Below are 25,592 nucleotides of genomic sequence, written 5' to 3'. Positions count from 1 at the left end.
AACGGAAAGGGATGGACGTGGACAGGTGGGAACGGAGGAAAATGTCAGGCGGAGCGGGGGCGAATGTGCACATTACCTTTGGCATGCATAAAGCAGAAGGGGGGCACGGGGAGGGACGTACGACACAGAGAAGACAACAAGGGATTCTACAGCATCTTAATATGCTCATGGACAGTGACTGCAATGAGGTATGTGGGGGCATCTCATTGTGGGGGGCAGTTTACGAAACTACATGAGACTCACGTAGATGAAGACTATTGATAAATAAATAACACATATACAAGTGAGTAATGAACTAACTAAATATATTCATACATCCGGACATACAGAAATAAACACTAGAATACAGCAGCCCAGTTTAAAAAAGACCTGTGCACCCGTATAATTATCACAGCACTGTCCACAACAACAGACAAGGTAAGTGTCTATCAGAGGATGAAAAGTGGAATATTATTCTGCCATATGCAGAAACCAATCCTACCATGTGCAACAACATGGAGGGAGGTAGAGGGTATCATGCTCAGCGAAATAAGCCACGCAGAGAAAGACAAGTGTCAACTGATTTCACTCACCTGTGGAGTACCAGAAAAAAGAAAAGGAGTGATAGAAAAGGACAGTAGCAGCCGCACCGAACCCAAGAATGGACTCACACTTACCAAAGGGAATGGGACTGAGGAGGATGGCTTAGGAGGGAAGGGAGAGAGGGAAAATGGGGCATTATGAGTGGCACACAGGGTGTGGCCCGGCGGCAAGCTTAGGTAGGTCCGTATAACATAGCGATGATCAGCAGCACTTCTACAGCATATTCCTGGGCTGTTGGACAGCGACTCTTACGGGCTACGTGCTGGGGACTTGACAGTGGGGGTAGTCTTAGGAACCATAATGTTGTTCATGTAACTTTGAAGTAGTGACAACAAAATGAAAAGGAACACACAGTACCTTGGCTCTGGATTCCATTTAGCCTGATGCTGTCAAGTTGGTCAGTGTCCACCTCACCCGAATCACACCTGCTCCTCTCAGCATACACATTATGTCTCTAGGACAGAGGCACCACTGTGACATCGTGGAATCTCCAGGCAACAGTGCTGCGCTTACAAACTCCACCCACGGGGGGGGGGGGCAGTGCCCAGCCTTGCGGAGCTGCATCATCTTAGCAAACATTAGAGTTACTTACCTACAAACATACACATATATATATATAGCTATAAATATCTATATATATATATATATGTATAATGATATCACTCATCATTACAGTATCAGAACAAACAAAAAACTGAAGAAGGAAACAGCAGCAGTCTCAGAAAACCCAAGAATGGACTAAAAGTTAACAGAGGGAAAGAGACTGAGGTGTATGGGTGGGAATGGAGGGATTAGGGAGGGGCGAAGTAAGGACACATTAGAAGAAGAATATATAATGTGGGAGGGGTGTCACAGACAGGGCGGAAAAACACAGAAAAGACAAGTAGGGATTCTACAGTATCTTACAATGCTCATGGACAGTGACTGCAATGGGGTATCTGGGGGCACGTGCGTGATGGGGGGAGTCTAGTAAACATAATGGAACTCATCTAATTGTGCATTAATGACAGAAACATCCATGGATAGACAGGTAGACAGATAATGAATGAATGAATGAATGAATGAATGGATGCATGGATGGATGAATACATACATACACACATACATACATACAAACATACATACATAAGGAATGCAGCAACCCAGTTCTAGAAAGACATCTGCACCCCTAAATTTATGGCAGCACTATTCACAATAACCAGTCTACAATTACATAAGGAACATTAAGGTTACTAGACTGCCCAGATCATCAAGTCGCCCCCCAGACCCCATTACACTCACTGTTCACCAGCATAGTAAGAATCACTGCTTGAATTCTCTGAACTATACTGCCTTCCCTATAGAATTCCCCCCCCACATTATGTGAGCTAATCGCAATGCCCCCTTACCAGCCTGCAACCATCCTTCACAACCAGCCTTCTCAGTCCCTTAACCATTCCTACGTTGGTGATGAGGGGAGTGTAATAAACATGATGTGATCCACATAATTGTAGATTCATGATAAAAAAATAAATGAATAAACAGATGAATGAATGAATGAGACATTGCCGCCCCCAGTTTAAAAGCGACACGTGCATCCCTATGATTACCACAGCACTGTTCTCAATAGCCAAGCTCAGTGTCCATCAGTAGATGAACAATGGAATATTATTCAGTCATAGGAAAACAAATCACACCATTTGCAGAAACACGGATGGTGTGAGAGGGCATCATACTCAGTGTAATAAGGCAGGCAGGTGGAGAAACACAAGGATCAAATGATATCACTCGCCTGTGCAGGAGGGGAACCAAGAGACATCCAAAGAAGAAAAACGGCACCACAAGAGTGGACTCACAGTTACCAAACGGAAAGGGATGGACGTGGACAGGTGGGAACGGAGGAAAATGTCAGGCGGAGCGGGGGCGAATGTGCACATTACCTTTGGCATGCATAAAGCAGAAGGGGGGCACGGGGAGGGACGTACGACACAGAGAAGACAACAAGGGATTCTACAGCATCTTAATATGCTCATGGACAGTGACTGCAATGAGGTATGTGGGGGCATCTCATTGTGGGGGGCAGTTTACTAAACTACATGAGACTCACGTAGATGAAGACTAATGATAAATAAATAAATAAATAACAGATATACAAGTGAGTAATGAACTAATTAAATATATTCATACATCCGGACATACAGAAATAAACACTAGAATACAGCAGCCCAGTTTAAAAAAGACCTGTGCACCCGTATAATTATCACAGCACTGTCCACAACAACAGACAAGGTAAGTGTCTATCAGAGGATGAAAAGTGGAATATTATTCTGCCATATGCAGAAACCAATCCTACCATGTGCAACAACATGGAGGGAGGTAGAGGGTATCATGCTCAGCGAAATAAGCCACGCAGAGAAAGACAAGTGTCAACTGATTTCACTCACCTGTGGAGTACCAGAAAAAAGAAAAGGAGTGATAGAAAAGGACAGTAGCAGCCGCACCGAACCCAAGAATGGACTCACACTTACCAAAGGGAATGGGACTGAGGAGGATGGCTTAGGAGGGAAGGGAGAGAGGGAAAATGGGGCATTATGAGTGGCACACAGGGTGTGGCCCGGCGGCAAGCTTAGGTAGGTCCGTATAACATAGCGATGATCAGCAGCACTTCTACAGCATATTCCTGGGCTGTTGGACAGCGACTCTTACGGGCTACGTGCCGGGGACTTGACAGTGGGGGTAGTCTTAGGAACCATAATGTTGTTCATGTAACTTTGAAGTAGTGACAACAAAATGAAAAGGAACACACAGTACCTTGGCTCTGGATTCCATTTAGCCTGATGCTGTCAAGTTGGTCAGTGTCCACCTCACCCGAATCACACCTGCTCCTCTCAGCATACACATTATGTCTCTAGGACAGAGGCACCACTGTGACATCGTGGAATCTCCAGGCAACAGTGCTGCGCTTACAAACTCCACCCACGGGGGGGGGGCAGTGCCCAGCCTTGCGGAGCTGCATCATCTTAGCAAACATTAGAGTTACTTATCTATATACATAGATATATATATATATAAATATCTATACATGTATAATGATATCACTCATCATTACAGTATCAGACCAAACAAAAAACTGAAGAAGGAAACAGCAGCAGTCTCAGAAAACCCAAGAATGGACTAAAAGTTAACAGAGGGAAAGAGACTGAGGTGTATGGGTGGGAATGGAGGGATTAGGGAGGGGCGAAGTAAGGACACATTAGAAGAAGAATATATAATGTGGGAGGGGTGTCACAGACAGGGCGGAAAAACACGGAAAAGACAAGTAGGGATTCTACAGTATCTTACTATGCTCATGGACAGTGACTGCAATGGGGTATCTGGTGGCACGTGCGTGATGGGGGGAGTCAAGTGAACATAAAGGAACTCATCTAATTGTGCATTAATGACAGAAACATCCATGGATAGATAGGTAGACAGATAATAAATGAATGAATGAATGAATGAATGGATGCAAGGATGGATGAATACAAACATACACACATACATACATACAAACATACATACATAAAGAATGCAGCAACCCAGTTCTAGAAAGACATCTGCACCCCTAAATTTATGGCAGCACTATTCACAATAACCAGTCGACAATTACATAAGGAACATTAAGGTTACTAGACTGCCCAGATCATCAAGTCGCCCCCCAGACCCCATTACACTCACTGTTCACCAGCATAGTAAGAATCACTGCTTGAATTCTCTGAACTATACTGCCTTCCCTATAGAATTCCCCCCCCACATTATGTGAGCTAATCGCAATGCCCCCTTACCAGCCTGCAACCATCCTTCACAACCAGCCTTCTCAGTCCCTTAACCATTCCTACGTTGGTGATGAGGGGAGTGTAATAAACATGATGTGATCCACATAATTGTAGATTCATGATAAAAAAATAAATGAATAAACAGATGAATGAATGAATGAGACATTGCCGCCCCCAGTTTAAAAGCGACACGTGCATCCCTATGATTACCACAGCACTGTTCTCAATAGCCAAGCTCAGTGTCCATCAGTAGATGAACAATGGAATATTATTCAGTCATAGGAAAACAAATCACACCATTTGCAGACACACGGATGGTGTGAGAGGGCATCATACTCAGTGTAATAAGGCAGGCAGGTGGAGAAACACAAGGATCAAATGATATCACTCGCCTGTGCAGGAGGGGAACCAAGAGACATCCGAAGAAGAAAAACGGCACCACAAGAGTGGACTCACAGTTACCAAACGGAAAGGGATGGACGTGGACAGGTGGGAACGGAGGAAAATGTCAGGCGGAGCGGGGGCGAATGTGCACATTACCTTTGGCATGCATAAAGCAGAAGGGGGGCACGGGGAGGGACGTACGACACAGAGAAGACAACAAGGGATTCTACAGCATCTTAATATGCTCATGGACAGTGACTGCAATGAGGTATGTGGGGGCATCTCATTGTGGGGGGCAGTTTACTAAACTACATGAGACTCACGTAGATGAAGACTAATGATAAATAAATAAATAAATAACAGATATACAAGTGAGTAATGAACTAATTAAATATATTCATACATCCGGACATACAGAAATAAACACTAGAATACAGCAGCCCAGTTTAAAAAAGACCTGTGCACCCGTATAATTATCACAGCACTGTCCACAACAACAGACAAGGTAAGTGTCTATCAGAGGATGAAAAGTGGAATATTATTCTGCCATATGCAGAAACCAATCCTACCATGTGCAACAACATGGAGGGAGGTAGAGGGTATCATGCTCAGCGAAATAAGCCACGCAGAGAAAGACAAGTGTCAACTGATTTCACTCACCTGTGGAGTACCAGAAAAAAGAAAAGGAGTGATAGAAAAGGACAGTAGCAGCCGCACCGAACCCAAGAATGGACTCACACTTACCAAAGGGAATGGGACTGAGGAGGATGGCTTAGGAGGGAAGGGAGAGAGGGAAAATGGGGCATTATGAGTGGCACACAGGGTGTGGCCCGGCGGCAAGCTTAGGTAGGTCCGTATAACATAGCGATGATCAGCAGCACTTCTACAGCATATTCCTGGGCTGTTGGACAGCGACTCTTACGGGCTACGTGCTGGGGACTTGACAGTGGGGGTAGTCTTAGGAACCATAATGTTGTTCATGTAACTTTGAAGTAGTGACAACAAAATGAAAAGGAACACACAGTACCTTGGCTCTGGATTCCATTTAGCCTGACGCTGTCAAGTTGGTCAGTGTCCACCTCACCCGAATCACACCTGCTCCTCTCAGCATACACATTATGTCTCTAGGACAGAGGCACCACTGTGACATCGTGGAATCTCCAGGCAACAGTGCTGCGCTTACAAACTCCACCCACTGGGGGGGGCATTGCCCAGCCTTGCGGAGCTGCATCATCTTAGCAAACATTAGAGTTACTTACCTACATACATACACATATATATATATAGATATAAATATCTAACTATATATATATGTATAATGATATCACTCATCATTACAGTATCAGAACAAACAAAAAACTGAAGAAGGAAACAGCAGCAGTCTCAGAAAACCCAAGAATGGACTAAAAGTTAACAGAGGGAAAGAGACTGAGGTGTATGGGTGGGAATGGAGGGATTAGGGAGGGGCGAAGTAAGGACACATTAGAAGAAGAATATATAATGTGGGAGGGGTGTCACAGACAGGGCGGAAAAACACAGAAAAGACAAGTAGGGATTCTACAGTATCTTACTATGCTCATGGACAGTGACTGCAATGGGGTATCTGGGGGCACGTGCGTGATGGGGGGAGTCTAGTAAACATAATGGAACTCATCTAATTGTGCATTAATGACAGAAACATCCATGGATAGATAGGTAGACAGATAATGAATGAATGAATGAATGAAAGAATGAATGAATGGATGCATGGATGGATGAATACATACATACACACATACATACATACAAACATACATACATAAGGAATGCAGCAACCCAGTTCTAGAAAGACATCTGCACCCCTAAATTTATGGCAGCACTATTCACAATAACCAGTCTACAATTACATAAGGAACATTAAGGTTACTAGACTGCCCAGATCATCAAGTCGCCCCCCAGACCCCATTACACTCACTGTTCACCAGCATAGTAAGAATCACTGCTTGAATTCTCTGAACTATACTGCCTTCCCTATAGAATTCCCCCCACACATTATGTGAGCTAATCGTAATGCCCCCTTACCAGCCTGCAACCGTCCTTCACAACCAGCCTTCTCAGTCCCTTAACCATTCCTACGTTGGTGATGAGGGGAGTGTAATAAACATGATGTGATCCACATAATTGTAGATTCATGATAAAAAAATAAATGAATAAACAGATGAATGAATGAATGAGACATTGCCGCCCCCAGTTTAAAAGCGACACGTGCATCCCTATGATTACCACAGCACTGTTCTCAATAGCCAAGCTCAGTGTCCATCAGTAGATGAACAATGGAATATTATTCAGTCATAGGAAAACAAATCACACCATTTGCAGAAACACGGATGGTGTGAGAGGGCATCATACTCAGTGTAATAAGGCAGGCAGGTGGAGAAACACAAGGATCAAATGATATCACTCGCCTGTGCAGGAGGGGAACCAAGAGACATCCGAAGAAGAAAAACGGCACCACAAGAGTGGACTCACAGTTACCAAACGGAAAGGGATGGACGTGGACAGGTGGGAACGGAGGAAAATGTCAGGCGGAGCGGGGGCGAATGTGCACATTACCTTTGGCATGCATAAAGCAGAAGGGGGGCACGGGGAGGGACGTACGACACAGAGAAGACAACAAGGGATTCTACAGCATCTTAATATGCTCATGGACAGTGACTGCAATGAGGTATGTGGGGGCATCTCATTGTGGGGGGCAGTTTACTAAACTACATGAGACTCACGTAGATGAAGACTAATGATAAATAAATAAATAAATAACAGATATACAAGTGAGTAATGAACTAATTAAATATATTCATACATCCGGACATACAGAAATAAACACTAGAATACAGCAGCCCAGTTTAAAAAAGACCTGTGCACCCGTATAATTATCACAGCACTGTCCACAACAACAGACAAGGTAAGTGTCTATCAGAGGATGAAAAGTGGAATATTATTCTGCCATATGCAGAAACCAATCCTACCATGTGCAACAACATGGAGGGAGGTAGAGGGTATCATGCTCAGCGAAATAAGCCACGCAGAGAAAGACAAGTGTCAACTGATTTCACTCACCTGTGGAGTACCAGAAAAAAGAAAAGGAGTGATAGAAAAGGACAGTAGCAGCCGCACCGAACCCAAGAATGGACTCACACTTACCAAAGGGAATGGGACTGAGGAGGATGGCTTAGGAGGGAAGGGAGAGAGGGAAAATGGGGCATTATGAGTGGCACACAGGGTGTGGCCCGGCGGCAAGCTTAGGTAGGTCCGTATAACATAGCGATGATCAGCAGCACTTCTACAGCATATTCCTGGGCTGTTGGACAGCGACTCTTACGGGCTACGTGCTGGGGACTTGACAGTGGGGGTAGTCTTAGGAACCATAATGTTGTTCATGTAACTTTGAAGTAGTGACAACAAAATGAAAAGGAACACACAGTACCTTGGCTCTGGATTCCATTTAGCCTGATGCTGTCAAGTTGGTCAGTGTCCACCTCACCCGAATCACACCTGCTCCTCTCAGCATACACATTATGTCTCTAGGACAGAGGCACCACTGTGACATCGTGGAATCTCCAGGCAACAGTGCTGCGCTTACAAACTCCACCCACGGGGGGGGGCAGTGCCCAGCCTTGCGGAGCTGCATCATCTTAGCAAACATTAGAGTTACTTACCTACATACATACACATATATATATATAGATATAAATATCTATCTATATATATATGTATAATGATATCACTCATCATTACAGTATCAGAACAAACAAAAAACTGAAGAAGGAAACAGCAGCAGTCTCAGAAAACCCAAGAATGGACTAAAAGTTAACAGAGGGAAAGAGACTGAGGTGTATGGGTGGGAATAGAGGGATTAGGGAGGGGCGAAGTAAGGACACATTAGAAGAAGAATATATAATGTGGGAGGGGTGTCACAGACAGGGCGGAAAAACACAGAAAAGACAAGTAGGGATTCTACAGTATCTTACTATGCTCATGGACAGTGACTGCAATGGGGTATCTGGGGGCACGTGCGTGATGGGGGGAGTCTAGTAAACATAATGGAACTCATCTAATTGTGCATTAATGACAGAAACATCCATGGATAGATAGGTAGACAGATAATGAATGAATGAATGAATGAATGAATGAATGAATGGATGCATGGATGGATGAATACATACATACACACATACATACATACAAACATACATACATAAGGAATGCAGCAACCCAGTTCTAGAAAGACATCTGCACCCCTAAATTTATGGCAGCACTATTCACAATAACCAGTCTACAATTACATAAGGAACATTAAGGTTACTAGACTGCCCAGATCATCAAGTCGCCCCCCAGACCCCATTACACTCACTGTTCACCAGCATAGTAAGAATCACTGCTTGAATTCTCTGAACTATACTGCCTTCCCTATAGAATTCCCCCCCCACATTATGTGAGCTAATCGCAATGCCCCCTTACCAGCCTGCAACCATCCTTCACAACCAGCCTTCTCAGTCCCTTAACCATTCCTACGTTGGTGATGAGGGGAGTGTAATAAACATGATGTGATCCACATAATTGTAGATTCATGATAAAAAAATAAATGAATAAACAGATGAATGAATGAATGAGACATTGCCGCCCCCAGTTTAAAAGCGACACGTGCATCCCTATGATTACCACAGCACTGTTCTCAATAGCCAAGCTCAGTGTCCATCAGTAGATGAACAATGGAATATTATTCAGTCATAGGAAAACAAATCACACCATTTGCAGAAACACGGATGGTGTGAGAGGGCATCATACTCAGTGTAATAAGGCAGGCAGGTGGAGAAACACAAGGATCAAATGATATCACTCGCCTGTGCAGGAGGGGAACCAAGAGACATCCGAAGAAGAAAAACGGCACCACAAGAGTGGACTCACAGTTACCAAACGGAAAGGGATGGACGTGGACAGGTGGGAACGGAGGAAAATGTCAGGCGGAGCGGGGGCGAATGTGCACATTACCTTTGGCATGCATAAAGCAGAAGGGGGGCACGGGGAGGGACGTACGACACAGAGAAGACAACAAGGGATTCTACAGCATCTTAATATGCTCATGGACAGTGACTGCAATGAGGTATGTGGGGGCATCTCATTGTGGGGGGCAGTTTACGAAACTACATGAGACTCACGTAGATGAAGACTATTGATAAATAAATAACACATATACAAGTGAGTAATGAACTAACTAAATATATTCATACATCCGGACATACAGAAATAAACACTAGAATACAGCAGCCCAGTTTAAAAAAGACCTGTGCACCCGTATAATTATCACAGCACTGTCCACAACAACAGACAAGGTAAGTGTCTATCAGAGGATGAAAAGTGGAATATTATTCTGCCATATGCAGAAACCAATCCTACCATGTGCAACAACATGGAGGGAGGTAGAGGGTATCATGCTCAGCGAAATAAGCCACGCAGAGAAAGACAAGTGTCAACTGATTTCACTCACCTGTGGAGTACCAGAAAAAAGAAAAGGAGTGATAGAAAAGGACAGTAGCAGCCGCACCGAACCCAAGAATGGACTCACACTTACCAAAGGGAATGGGACTGAGGAGGATGGCTTAGGAGGGAAGGGAGAGAGGGAAAATGGGGCATTATGAGTGGCACACAGGGTGTGGCCCGGCGGCAAGCTTAGGTAGGTCCGTATAACATAGCGATGATCAGCAGCACTTCTACAGCATATTCCTGGGCTGTTGGACAGCGACTCTTACGGGCTACGTGCTGGGGACTTGACAGTGGGGGTAGTCTTAGGAACCATAATGTTGTTCATGTAACTTTGAAGTAGTGACAACAAAATGAAAAGGAACACACAGTACCTTGGCTCTGGATTCCATTTAGCCTGATGCTGTCAAGTTGGTCAGTGTCCACCTCACCCGAATCACACCTGCTCCTCTCAGCATACACATTATGTCTCTAGGACAGAGGCACCACTGTGACATCGTGGAATCTCCAGGCAACAGTGCTGCGCTTACAAACTCCACCCACGGGGGGGGGGCAGTGCCCAGCCTTGCGGAGCTGCATCATCTTAGCAAACATTAGAGTTACTTACCTACATACATACACATATATATATATAGATATAAATATCTATCTATATATATATGTATAATGATATCACTCATCATTACAGTATCAGAACAAACAAAAAACTGAAGAAGGAAACAGCAGCAGTCTCAGAAAACCCAAGAATGGACTAAAAGTTAACAGAGGGAAAGAGACTGAGGTGTATGGGTGGGAATAGAGGGATTAGGGAGGGGCGAAGTAAGGACACATTAGAAGAAGAATATATAATGTGGGAGGGGTGTCACAGACAGGGCGGAAAAACACAGAAAAGACAAGTAGGGATTCTACAGTATCTTACTATGCTCATGGACAGTGACTGCAATGGGGTATCTGGGGGCACGTGCGTGATGGGGGGAGTCTAGTAAACATAATGGAACTCATCTAATTGTGCATTAATGACAGAAACATCCATGGATAGACAGGTAGACAGATAATGAATGAATGAATGAATGAATGAATGAATGGATGCATGGATGGATGAATACATACATACACACATACATACATACAAACATACATACATAAGGAATGCAGCAACCCAGTTCTAGAAAGACATCTGCACCCCTAAATTTATGGCAGCACTATTCACAATAACCAGTCTACAATTACATAAGGAACATTAAGGTTACTAGACTGCCCAGATCATCAAGTCGCCCCCCAGACCCCATTACACTCACTGTTCACCAGCATAGTAAGAATCACTGCTTGAATTCTCTGAACTATACTGCCTTCCCTATAGAATTCCCCCCCCACATTATGTGAGCTAATCGCAATGCCCCCTTACCAGCCTGCAACCATCCTTCACAACCAGCCTTCTCAGTCCCTTAACCATTCCTACGTTGGTGATGAGGGGAGTGTAATAAACATGATGTGATCCACATAATTGTAGATTCATGATAAAAAAATAAATGAATAAACAGATGAATGAATGAATGAGACATTGCCGCCCCCAGTTTAAAAGTGACACGTGCATCCCTATGATTACCACAGCACTGTTCTCAATAGCCAAGCTCAGTGTCCATCAGTAGATGAACAATGGAATATTATTCAGTCATAGGAAAACAAATCACACCATTTGCAGAAACACGGATGGTGTGAGAGGGCATCATACTCAGTGTAATAAGGCAGGCAGGTGGAGAAACACAAGGATCAAATGATATCACTCGCCTGTGCAGGAGGGGAACCAAGAGACATCCGAAGAAGAAAAACGGCACCACAAGAGTGGACTCACAGTTACCAAACGGAAAGGGATGGACGTGGACAGGTGGGAACGGAGGAAAATGTCAGGCGGAGCGGGGGCGAATGTGCACATTACCTTTGGCATGCATAAAGCAGAAGGGGGGCACGGGGAGGGACGTACGACACAGAGAAGACAACAAGGGATTCTACAGCATCTTAACATGCTCATGGACAGTGACTGCAATGAGGTATGTGGGGGCATCTCATTGTGGGGGGCAGTTTACGAAACTACATGAGACTCACGTAGATGAAGACTAATGATAAATAAATAAATAAATAACAGATATACAAGTGAGTAATGAACTAACTAAATATATTCATACATCCGGACATACAGAAATAAACACTAGAATACAGCAGCCCAGTTTAAAAAAGACCTGTGCACCCGTATAATTATCACAGCACTGTCCACAACAACAGACAAGGTAAGTGTCTATCAGAGGATGAAAAGTGGAATATTATTCTGCCATATGCAGAAACCAATCCTACCATGTGCAACAACATGGAGGGAGGTAGAGGGTATCATGCTCAGCGAAATAAGCCACGCAGAGAAAGACAAGTGTCAACTGATTTCACTCACCTGTGGAGTACCAGAAAAAAGAAAAGGAGTGATAGAAAAGGACAGTAGCAGCCGCACCGAACCCAAGAATGGACTCACACTTACCAAAGGGAATGGGACTGAGGAGGATGGCTTAGGAGGGAAGGGAGAGAGGGAAAATGGGGCATTATGAGTGGCACACAGGGTGTGGCCCGGCGGCAAGCTTAGGTAGGTCCGTATAACATAGCGATGATCAGCAGCACTTCTACAGCATATTCCTGGGCTGTTGGACAGCGACTCTTACGGGCTACGTGCTGGGGACTTGACAGTGGGGGTAGTCTTAGGAACCATAATGTTGTTCATGTAACTTTGAAGTAGTGACAACAAAATGAAAAGGAACACACAGTACCTTGGCTCTGGATTCCATTTAGCCTGATGCTGTCAAGTTGGTCAGTGTCCACCTCACCCGAATCACACCTGCTCCTCTCAGCATACACATTATGTCTCTAGGACAGAGGCACCACTGTGACATCGTGGAATCTCCAGGCAACAGTGCTGCGCTTACAAACTCCACCCACGGGGGGGGGCAGTGCCCAGCCTTGCGGAGCTGCATCATCTTAGCAAACATTAGAGTTACTTACCTACATACATACACATATATATATATAGATATAAATATCTATATATATATATATGTATAATGATATCACTCATCATTACAGTATCAGAACAAACAAAAAACTGAAGAAGGAAACAGCAGCAGTCTCAGAAAACCCAAGAATGGACTAAAAGTTAACAGAGGGAAAGAGACTGAGGTGTATGGGTGGGAATAGAGGGATTAGGGAGGGGCGAAGTAAGGACACATTAGAAGAAGAATATATAATGTGGGAGGGGTGTCACAGACAGGGCGGAAAAACACAGAAAAGACAAGTAGGGATTCTACAGTATCTTACTATGCTCATGGACAGTGACTGCAATGGGGTATCTGGGGGCACGTGCGTGATGGGGGGAGTCTAGTAAACATAATGGAACTCATCTAATTGTGCATTAATGACAGAAACATCCATGGATAGACAGGTAGACAGATAATGAATGAATGAATGAATGAATGAATGAACGGATGCATGGATGGATGAATACATACATACACACATACATACATACAAACATACATACATAAGGAATGCAGCAACCCAGTTCTAGAAAGACATCTGCACCCCTAAATTTATGGCAGCACTATTCACAATAACCAGTCTACAATTACATAAGGAACATTAAGGTTACTAGACTGCCCAGATCATCAAGTCGCCCCCCAGACCCCATTACACTCACTGTTCACCAGCATAGTAAGAATCACTGCTTGAATTCTCTGAACTATACTGCCTTCCCTATAGAATTCCCCCCCCACATTATGTGAGCTAATCGCAATGCCCCCTTACCAGCCTGCAACCATCCTTCACAACCAGCCTTCTCAGTCCCTTAACCATTCCTACGTTGGTGATGAGGGGAGTGTAATAAACATGATGTGATCCACATAATTGTAGATTCATGATAAAAAAATAAATGAATAAACAGATGAATGAATGAATGAGACATTGCCGCCCCCAGTTTAAAAGCGACACGTGCATCCCTATGATTACCACAGCACTGTTCTCAATAGCCAAGCTCAGTGTCCATCAGTAGATGAACAATGGAATATTATTCAGTCATAGGAAAACAAATCACACCATTTGCAGACACACGGATGGTGTGAGAGGGCATCATACTCAGTGTAATAAGGCAGGCAGGTGGAGAAACACAAGGATCAAATGATATCACTCGCCTGTGCAGGAGGGGAACCAAGAGACATCCGAAGAAGAAAAACGGCACCACAAGAGTGGACTCACAGTTACCAAACGGAAAGGGATGGACGTGGACAGGTGGGAACGGAGGAAAATGTCAGGCGGAGCGGGGGCGAATGTGCACATTACCTTTGGCATGCATAAAGCAGAAGGGGGGCACGGGGAGGGACGTACGACACAGAGAAGACAACAAGGGATTCTACAGCATCTTAATATGCTCATGGACAGTGACTGCAATGAGGTATGTGGGGGCATCTCATTGTGGGGGGCAGTTTACGAAACTACATGAGACTCACGTAGATGAAGACTATTGATAAATAAATAACACATATACAAGTGAGTAATGAACTAACTAAATATATTCATACATCCGGACATACAGAAATAAACACTAGAATACAGCAGCCCAGTTTAAAAAAGACCTGTGCACCCGTATAATTATCACAGCACTGTCCACAACAACAGACAAGGTAAGTGTCTATCAGAGGATGAAAAGTGGAATATTATTCTGCCATATGCAGAAACCAATCCTACCATGTGCAACAACATGGAGGGAGGTAGAGGGTATCATGCTCAGCGAAATAAGCCACGCAGAGAAAGACAAGTGTCAACTGATTTCACTCACCTGTGGAGTACCAGAAAAAAGAAAAGGAGTGATAGAAAAGGACAGTAGCAGCCGCACCGAACCCAAGAATGGACTCACACTTACCAAAGGGAATGGGACTGAGGAGGATGGCTTAGGAGGGAAGGGAGAGAGGGAAAATGGGGCATTATGAGTGGCACACAGGGTGTGGCCCGGCGGCAAGCTTAGGTAGGTCCGTATAACATAGCGATGATCAGCAGCACTTCTACAGCATATTCCTGGGCTGTTGGACAGCGACTCTTACGGGCTACGTGCTGGGGACTTGACAGTGGGGGTAGTCTTAGGAACCATAATGTTGTTCATGTAACTTTGAAGTAGTGACAACAAAATGAAAAGGAACACACAGTACCTTGGCTCTGGATTCCATTTAGCCTGATGCTGTCAAGTTGGTCAGTGTCCACCTCACCCGAATCACACCTGCTCCTCTCAGCATACACATTATGTCTCTAGGACAGAGGCACCACTGTGACATCGTGGAATCTCCAGGCAACAGTGCTGCGCTTACAAACTCCACCCACGGGGGGGGGCAGTGCCCAGCCTTGCGGAGCTGCATCATCTTAGCAAACATTAGAGTTACTTACCTACATACATACACACATATATATATAGATATAAATATCTATCTATATATATATGTATAATGATATCACTCATCATTACAGTATCAGAACAAACAAAAAACTGAAGAAGGAAACAGCAGCAGTCTCAGAAAACCCAAGAATGGACTAAAAGTTAACAGAGGGAAAGAGACTGAGGTGTATGGGTGGGAATAGAGGGATTAGGGAGGGGCGAAGTAAGGACACATTAGAAGAAGAATATATAATGTGGGAGGGGTGTCACAGACAGGGCGGAAAAACACAGAAAAGACAAGTAGGGATTCTACAGTATCTTACTATGCTCATGGACAGTGACTGCAATGGGGTATCTGGGGGCACGTGCGTGATGGGGGGAGTCTAGTAAACATAATGGAACTCATCTAATTGTGCATTAATGACAGAAACATCCATGGATAGATAGGTAGACAGATAATGAATGAATGAATGAATGAATGAATGAACGGATGCATGGATGGATGAATACATACATACACACATACATACATACAAACATACATACATAAGGAATGCAGCAACCCAGTTCTAGAAAGACATCTGCACCCCTAAATTTATGGCAGCACTATTCACAACAACCAGTCTACAATTACATAAGGAACATTAAGGTTACTAGACTGCCCAGATCATCAAGTCGCCCCCCAGACCCCATTACACTCACTGTTCACCAGCATAGTAAGAATCACTGCTTGAATTCTCTGAACTATACTGCCTTCCCTATAGAATTCCCCCCCCACATTATGTGAGCTAATCGCAATGCCCCCTTACCAGCCTGCAACCATCCTTCACAACCAGCCTTCTCAGTCCCTTAACCATTCCTACGTTGGTGATGAGGGGAGTGTAATAAACATGATGTGATCCACATAATTGTAGATTCATGATAAAAAAATAAATGAATAAACAGATGAATGAATGAATGAGACATTGCCGCCCCCAGTTTAAAAGCGACACGTGCATCCCTATGATTACCACAGCACTGTTCTCAATAGCCAAGCTCAGTGTCCATCAGTAGATGAACAATGGAATATTATTCAGTCATAGGAAAACAAATCACACCATTTGCAGACACACGGATGGTGTGAGAGGGCATCATACTCAGTGTAATAAGGCAGGCAGGTGGAGAAACACAAGGATCAAATGATATCACTCGCCTGTGCAGGAGGGGAACCAAGAGACATCCGAAGAAGAAAAACGGCACCACAAGAGTGGACTCACAGTTACCAAACGGAAAGGGATGGACGTGGACAGGTGGGAACGGAGGAAAATGTCAGGCGGAGCGGGGGCGAATGTGCACATTACCTTTGGCATGCATAAAGCAGAAGGGGGGCACGGGGAGGGACGTACGACACAGAGAAGACAACAAGGGATTCTACAGCATCTTAATATGCTCATGGACAGTGACTGCAATGAGGTATGTGGGGGCATCTCATTGTGGGGGGCAGTTTACGAAACTACATGAGACTCACGTAGATGAAGACTATTGATAAATAAATAACACATATACAAGTGAGTAATGAACTAACTAAATATATTCATACATCCGGACATACAGAAATAAACACTAGAATACAGCAGCCCAGTTTAAAAAAGACCTGTGCACCCGTATAATTATCACAGCACTGTCCACAACAACAGACAAGGTAAGTGTCTATCAGAGGATGAAAAGTGGAATATTATTCTGCCATATGCAGAAACCAATCCTACCATGTGCAACAACATGGAGGGAGGTAGAGGGTATCATGCTCAGCGAAATAAGCCACGCAGAGAAAGACAAGTGTCAACTGATTTCACTCACCTGTGGAGTACCAGAAAAAAGAAAAGGAGTGATAGAAAAGGACAGTAGCAGCCGCACCGAACCCAAGAATGGACTCACACTTACCAAAGGGAATGGGACTGAGGAGGATGGCTTAGGAGGGAAGGGAGAGAGGGAAAATGGGGCATTATGAGTGGCACACAGGGTGTGGCCCGGCGGCAAGCTTAGGTAGGTCCGTATAACATAGCGATGATCAGCAGCACTTCTACAGCATATTCCTGGGCTGTTGGACAGCGACTCTTACGGGCTACGTGCTGGGGACTTGACAGTGGGGGTAGTCTTAGGAACCATAATGTTGTTCATGTAACTTTGAAGTAGTGACAACAAAATGAAAAGGAACACACAGTACCTTGGCTCTGGATTCCATTTAGCCTGATGCTGTCAAGTTGGTCAGTGTCCACCTCACCCGAATCACACCTGCTCCTCTCAGCATACACATTATGTCTCTAGGACAGAGGCACCACTGTGACATCGTGGAATCTCCAGGCAACAGTGCTGCGCTTACAAACTCCACCCACGGGGGGGGGCAGTGCCCAGCCTTGCGGAGCTGCATCATCTTAGCAAACATTAGAGTTACTTACCTACATACATACACATATATATATATAGATATAAATATCTATCTATATATATATGTATAATGATATCACTCATCATTACAGTATCAGAACAAACAAAAAACTGAAGAAGGAAACAGCAGCAGTCTCAGAAAACCCAAGAATGGACTAAAAGTTAACAGAGGGAAAGAGACTGAGGTGTATGGGTGGGAATAGAGGGATTAGGGAGGGGCGAAGTAAGGACACATTAGAAGAAGAATATATAATGTGGGAGGGGTGTCACAGACAGGGCGGAAAAACACAGAAAAGACAAGTAGGGATTCTACAGTATCTTACTATGCTCATGGACAGTGACTGCAATGGGGTATCTGGGGGCACGTGCGTGATGGGGGGAGTCTAGTAAACATAATGGAACTCATCTAATTGTGCATTAATGACAGAAACATCCATGGATAGATAGGTAGACAGATAATGAATGAATGAATGAATGAATGAATGAACGGATGCATGGATGGATGAATACATACATACACACATACATACATACAAACATACATACATAAGGAATGCAGCAACCCAGTTCTAGAAAGACATCTGCACCCCTAAATTTATGGCAGCACTATTCACAATAACCAGTCTACAATTACATAAGGAACATTAAGGTTACTAGACTGCCCAGATCATCAAGTCGCCCCCCAGACCCCATTACACTCACTGTTCACCAGCATAGTAAGAATCACTGCTTGAATTCTCTGAACTATACTGCCTTCCCTATAGAATTCCCCCCCCACATTATGTGAGCTAATCGCAATGCCCCCTTACCAGCCTGCAACCATCCTTCACAACCAGCCTTCTCAGTCCCTTAACCATTCCTACGTTGGTGATGAGGGGAGTGTAATAAACATGATGTGATCCACATAATTGTAGATTCATGATAAAAAAATAAATGAATAAACAGATGAATGAATGAATGAGACATTGCCGCCCCCAGTTTAAAAGCGACACGTGCATCCCTATGATTACCACAGCACTGTTCTCAATAGCCAAGCTCAGTGTCCATCAGTAGATGAACAATGGAATATTATTCAGTCATAGGAAAACAAATCACACCATTTGCAGAAACACGGATGGTGTGAGAGGGCATCATACTCAGTGTAATAAGGCAGGCAGGTGGAGAAACACAAGGATCAAATGATATCACTCGCCTGTGCAGGAGGGGAACCAAGAGACATCCGAAGAAGAAAAACGGCACCACAAGAGTGGACTCACAGTTACCAAACGGAAAGGGATGGACGTGGACAGGTGGGAACGGAGGAAAATGTCAGGCGGAGCGGGGGCGAATGTGCACATTACCTTTGGCATGCATAAAGCAGAAGGGGGGCACGGGGAGGGACGTACGACACAGAGAAGACAACAAGGGATTCTACAGCATCTTAACATGCTCATGGACAGTGACTGCAATGAGGTATGTGGGGGCATCTCATTGTGGGGGGCAGTTTACGAAACTACATGAGACTCACGTAGATGAAGACTAATGATAAATAAATAAATAAATAACAGATATACAAGTGAGTAATGAACTAACTAAATATATTCATACATCCGGACATACAGAAATAAACACTAGAATACAGCAGCCCAGTTTAAAAAAGACCTGTGCACCCGTATAATTATCACAGCACTGTCCACAACAACAGACAAGGTAAGTGTCTATCAGAGGATGAAAAGTGGAATATTATTCTGCCATATGCAGAAACCAATCCTACCATGTGCAACAACATGGAGGGAGGTAGAGGGTATCATGCTCAGCGAAATAAGCCACGCAGAGAAAGACAAGTGTCAACTGATTTCACTCACCTGTGGAGTACCAGAAAAAAGAAAAGGAGTGATAGAAAAGGACAGTAGCAGCCGCACCGAACCCAAGAATGGACTCACACTTACCAAAGGGAATGGGACTGAGGAGGATGGCTTAGGAGGGAAGGGAGAGAGGGAAAATGGGGCATTATGAGTGGCACACAGGGTGTGGCCCGGCGGCAAGCTTAGGTAGGTCCGTATAACATAGCGATGATCATCAGCACTTCTACAGCATATTCCTGGGCTGTTGGACAGCGACTCTTACGGGCTACGTGCTGGGGACTTGACAGTGGGGGTAGTCTTAGGAACCATAATGTTGTTCATGTAACTTTGAAGTAGTGACAACAAAATGAAAAGGAACACACAGTACCTTGGCTCTGGATTCCATTTAGCCTGATGCTGTCAAGTTGGTCAGTGTCCACCTCACCCGAATCACACCTGCTCCTCTCAGCATACACATTATGTCTCTAGGACAGAGGCACCACTGTGACATCGTGGAATCTCCAGGCAACAGTGCTGCGCTTACAAACTCCACCCACGGGGGGGGGCAGTGCCCAGCCTTGCGGAGCTGCATCATCTTAGCAAACATTAGAGTTACTTACCTACATACATACACATATATATATATAGATATAAATATCTATATATATATATATGTATAATGATATCACTCATCATTACAGTATCAGAACAAACAAAAAACTGAAGAAGGAAACAGCAGCAGTCTCAGAAAACCCAAGAATGGACTAAAAGTTAACAGAGGGAAAGAGACTGAGGTGTATGGGTGGGAATAGAGGGATTAGGGAGGGGCGAAGTAAGGACACATTAGAAGAAGAATATATAATGTGGGAGGGGTGTCACAGACAGGGCGGAAAAACACAGAAAAGACAAGTAGGGATTCTACAGTATCTTACTATGCTCATGGACAGTGACTGCAATGGGGTATCTGGGGGCACGTGCGTGATGGGGGGAGTCTAGTAAACATAATGGAACTCATCTAATTGTGCATTAATGACAGAAACATCCATGGATAGACAGGTAGACAGATAATGAATGAATGAATGAATGAATGAATGAACGGATGCATGGATGGATGAATACATACATACACACATACATACATACAAACATACATACATAAGGAATGCAGCAACCCAGTTCTAGAAAGACATCTGCACCCCTAAATTTATGGCAGCACTATTCACAATAACCAGTCTACAATTACATAAGGAACATTAAGGTTACTAGACTGCCCAGATCATCAAGTCGCCCCCCAGACCCCATTACACTCACTGTTCACCAGCATAGTAAGAATCACTGCTTGAATTCTCTGAACTATACTGCCTTCCCTATAGAATTCCCCCCCCACATTATGTGAGCTAATCGCAATGCCCCCTTACCAGCCTGCAACCATCCTTCACAACCAGCCTTCTCAGTCCCTTAACCATTCCTACGTTGGTGATGAGGGGAGTGTAATAAACATGATGTGATCCACATAATTGTAGATTCATGATAAAAAAATAAATGAATAAACAGATGAATGAATGAATGAGACATTGCCGCCCCCAGTTTAAAAGCGACACGTGCATCCCTATGATTACCACAGCACTGTTCTCAATAGCCAAGCTCAGTGTCCATCAGTAGATGAACAATGGAATATTATTCAGTCATAGGAAAACAAATCACACCATTTGCAGACACACGGATGGTGTGAGAGGGCATCATACTCAGTGTAATAAGGCAGGCAGGTGGAGAAACACAAGGATCAAATGATATCACTCGCCTGTGCAGGAGGGGAACCAAGAGACATCCGAAGAAGAAAAACGGCACCACAAGAGTGGACTCACAGTTACCAAACGGAAAGGGATGGACGTGGACAGGTGGGAACGGAGGAAAATGTCAGGCGGAGCGGGGGCGAATGTGCACATTACCTTTGGCATGCATAAAGCAGAAGGGGGGCACGGGGAGGGACGTACGACACAGAGAAGACAACAAGGGATTCTACAGCATCTTAATATGCTCATGGACAGTGACTGCAATGAGGTATGTGGGGGCATCTCATTGTGGGGGGCAGTTTACGAAACTACATGAGACTCACGTAGATGAAGACTATTGATAAATAAATAACACATATACAAGTGAGTAATGAACTAACTAAATATATTCATACATCCGGACATACAGAAATAAACACTAGAATACAGCAGCCCAGTTTAAAAAAGACCTGTGCACCCGTATAATTATCACAGCACTGTCCACAACAACAGACAAGGTAAGTGTCTATCAGAGGATGAAAAGTGGAATATTATTCTGCCATATGCAGAAACCAATCCTACCATGTGCAACAACATGGAGGGAGGTAGAGGGTATCATGCTCAGCGAAATAAGCCACGCAGAGAAAGACAAGTGTCAACTGATTTCACTCACCTGTGGAGTACCAGAAAAAAGAAAAGGAGTGATAGAAAAGGACAGTAGCAGCCGCACCGAACCCAAGAATGGACTCACACTTACCAAAGGGAATGGGACTGAGGAGGATGGCTTAGGAGGGAAGGGAGAGAGGGAAAATGGGGCATTATGAGTGGCACACAGGGTGTGGCCCGGCGGCAAGCTTAGGTAGGTCCGTATAACATAGCGATGATCAGCAGCACTTCTACAGCATATTCCTGGGCTGTTGGACAGCGACTCTTACGGGCTACGTGCTGGGGACTTGACAGTGGGGGTAGTCTTAGGAACCATAATGTTGTTCATGTAACTTTGAAGTAGTGACAACAAAATGAAAAGGAACACACAGTACCTTGGCTCTGGATTCCATTTAGCCTGATGCTGTCAAGTTGGTCAGTGTCCACCTCACCCGAATCACACCTGCTCCTCTCAGCATACACATTATGTCTCTAGGACAGAGGCACCACTGTGACATCGTGGAATCTCCAGGCAACAGTGCTGCGCTTACAAACTCCACCCACGGGGGGGGGCAGTGCCCAGCCTTGCGGAGCTGCATCATCTTAGCAAACATTAGAGTTACTTACCTACATACATACACACATATATATATAGATATAAATATCTATCTATATATATATGTATAATGATATCACTCATCATTACAGTATCAGAACAAACAAAAAACTGAAGAAGGAAACAGCAGCAGTCTCAGAAAACCCAAGAATGGACTAAAAGTTAACAGAGGGAAAGAGACTGAGGTGTATGGGTGGGAATAGAGGGATTAGGGAGGGGCGAAGTAAGGACACATTAGAAGAAGAATATATAATGTGGGAGGGGTGTCACAGACAGGGCGGAAAAACACAGAAAAGACAAGTAGGGATTCTACAGTATCTTACTATGCTCATGGACAGTGACTGCAATGGGGTATCTGGGGGCACGTGCGTGATGGGGGGAGTCTAGTAAACATAATGGAACTCATCTAATTGTGCATTAATGACAGAAACATCCATGGATAGATAGGTAGACAGATAATGAATGAATGAATGAATGAATGAATGAATGGATGCATGGATGGATGAATACATACATACACACATACATACATACAAACATACATACATAAGGAATGCAGCAACCCAGTTCTAGAAAGACATCTGCACCCCTAAATTTATGGCAGCACTATTCACAACAACCAGTCTACAATTACATAAGGAACATTAAGGTTACTAGACTGCCCAGATCATCAAGTCGCCCCCCAGACCCCATTACACTCACTGTTCACCAGCATAGTAAGAATCACTGCTTGAATTCTCTGAACTATACTGCCTTCCCTATAGAATTCCCCCCCCACATTATGTGAGCTAATCGCAATGCCCCCTTACCAGCCTGCAACCATCCTTCACAACCAGCCTTCTCAGTCCCTTAACCATTCCTACGTTGGTGATGAGGGGAGTGTAATAAACATGATGTGATCCACATAATTGTAGATTCATGATAAAAAAATAAATGAATAAACAGATGAATGAATGAATGAGACATTGCCGCCCCCAGTTTAAAAGCGACACGTGCATCCCTATGATTACCACAGCACTGTTCTCAATAGCCAAGCTCAGTGTCCATCAGTAGATGAACAATGGAATATTATTCAGTCATAGGAAAACAAATCACACCATTTGCAGACACACGGATGGTGTGAGAGGGCATCATACTCAGTGTAATAAGGCAGGCAGGTGGAGAAACACAAGGATCAAATGATATCACTCGCCTGTGCAGGAGGGGAACCAAGAGACATCCGAAGAAGAAAAACGGCACCACAAGAGTGGACTCACAGTTACCAAACGGAAAGGGATGGACGTGGACAGGTGGGAACGGAGGAAAATGTCAGGCGGAGCGGGGGCGAATGTGCACATTACCTTTGGCATGCATAAAGCAGAAGGGGGGCACGGGGAGGGACGTACGACACAGAGAAGACAACAAGGGATTCTACAGCATCTTAATATGCTCATGGACAGTGACTGCAATGAGGTATGTGGGGGCATCTCATTGTGGGGGGCAGTTTACGAAACTACATGAGACTCACGTAGATGAAGACTATTGATAAATAAATAACACATATACAAGTGAGTAATGAACTAACTAAATATATTCATACATCCGGACATACAGAAATAAACACTAGAATACAGCAGCCCAGTTTAAAAAAGACCTGTGCACCCGTATAATTATCACAGCACTGTCCACAACAACAGACAAGGTAAGTGTCTATCAGAGGATGAAAAGTGGAATATTATTCTGCCATATGCAGAAACCAATCCTACCATGTGCAACAACATGGAGGGAGGTAGAGGGTATCATGCTCAGCGAAATAAGCCACGCAGAGAAAGACAAGTGTCAACTGATTTCACTCACCTGTGGAGTACCAGAAAAAAGAAAAGGAGTGATAGAAAAGGACAGTAGCAGCCGCACCGAACCCAAGAATGGACTCACACTTACCAAAGGGAATGGGACTGAGGAGGATGGCTTAGGAGGGAAGGGAGAGAGGGAAAATGGGGCATTATGAGTGGCACACAGGGTGTGGCCCGGCGGCAAGCTTAGGTAGGTCCGTATAACATAGCGATGATCAGCAGCACTTCTACAGCATATTCCTGGGCTGTTGGACAGCGACTCTTACGGGCTACGTGCTGGGGACTTGACAGTGGGGGTAGTCTTAGGAACCATAATGTTGTTCATGTAACTTTGAAGTAGTGACAACAAAATGAAAAGGAACACACAGTACCTTGGCTCTGGATTCCATTTAGCCTGATGCTGTCAAGTTGGTCAGTGTCCACCTCACCCGAATCACACCTGCTCCTCTCAGCATACACATTATGTCTCTAGGACAGAGGCACCACTGTGACATCGTGGAATCTCCAGGCAACAGTGCTGCGCTTACAAACTCCACCCACGGGGGGGGGCAGTGCCCAGCCTTGCGGAGCTGCATCATCTTAGCAAACATTAGAGTTACTTACCTACATACATACACATATATATATATAGATATAAATATCTATATATATATATATGTATAATGATATCACTCATCATTACAGTATCAGAACAAACAAAAAACTGAAGAAGGAAACAGCAGCAGTCTCAGAAAACCCAAGAATGGACTAA

The sequence above is a fragment of the Manis pentadactyla genome, chromosome 6, assembly GCF_030020395.1.
Source record: "Manis pentadactyla isolate mManPen7 chromosome 6, mManPen7.hap1, whole genome shotgun sequence".
NCBI classification, from domain to species: domain Eukaryota; kingdom Metazoa; phylum Chordata; class Mammalia; order Pholidota; family Manidae; genus Manis; species Manis pentadactyla.
The sequence above is the reverse complement of the archived record's forward strand: the minus strand, read 5'-3'. Positions refer to the sequence as shown.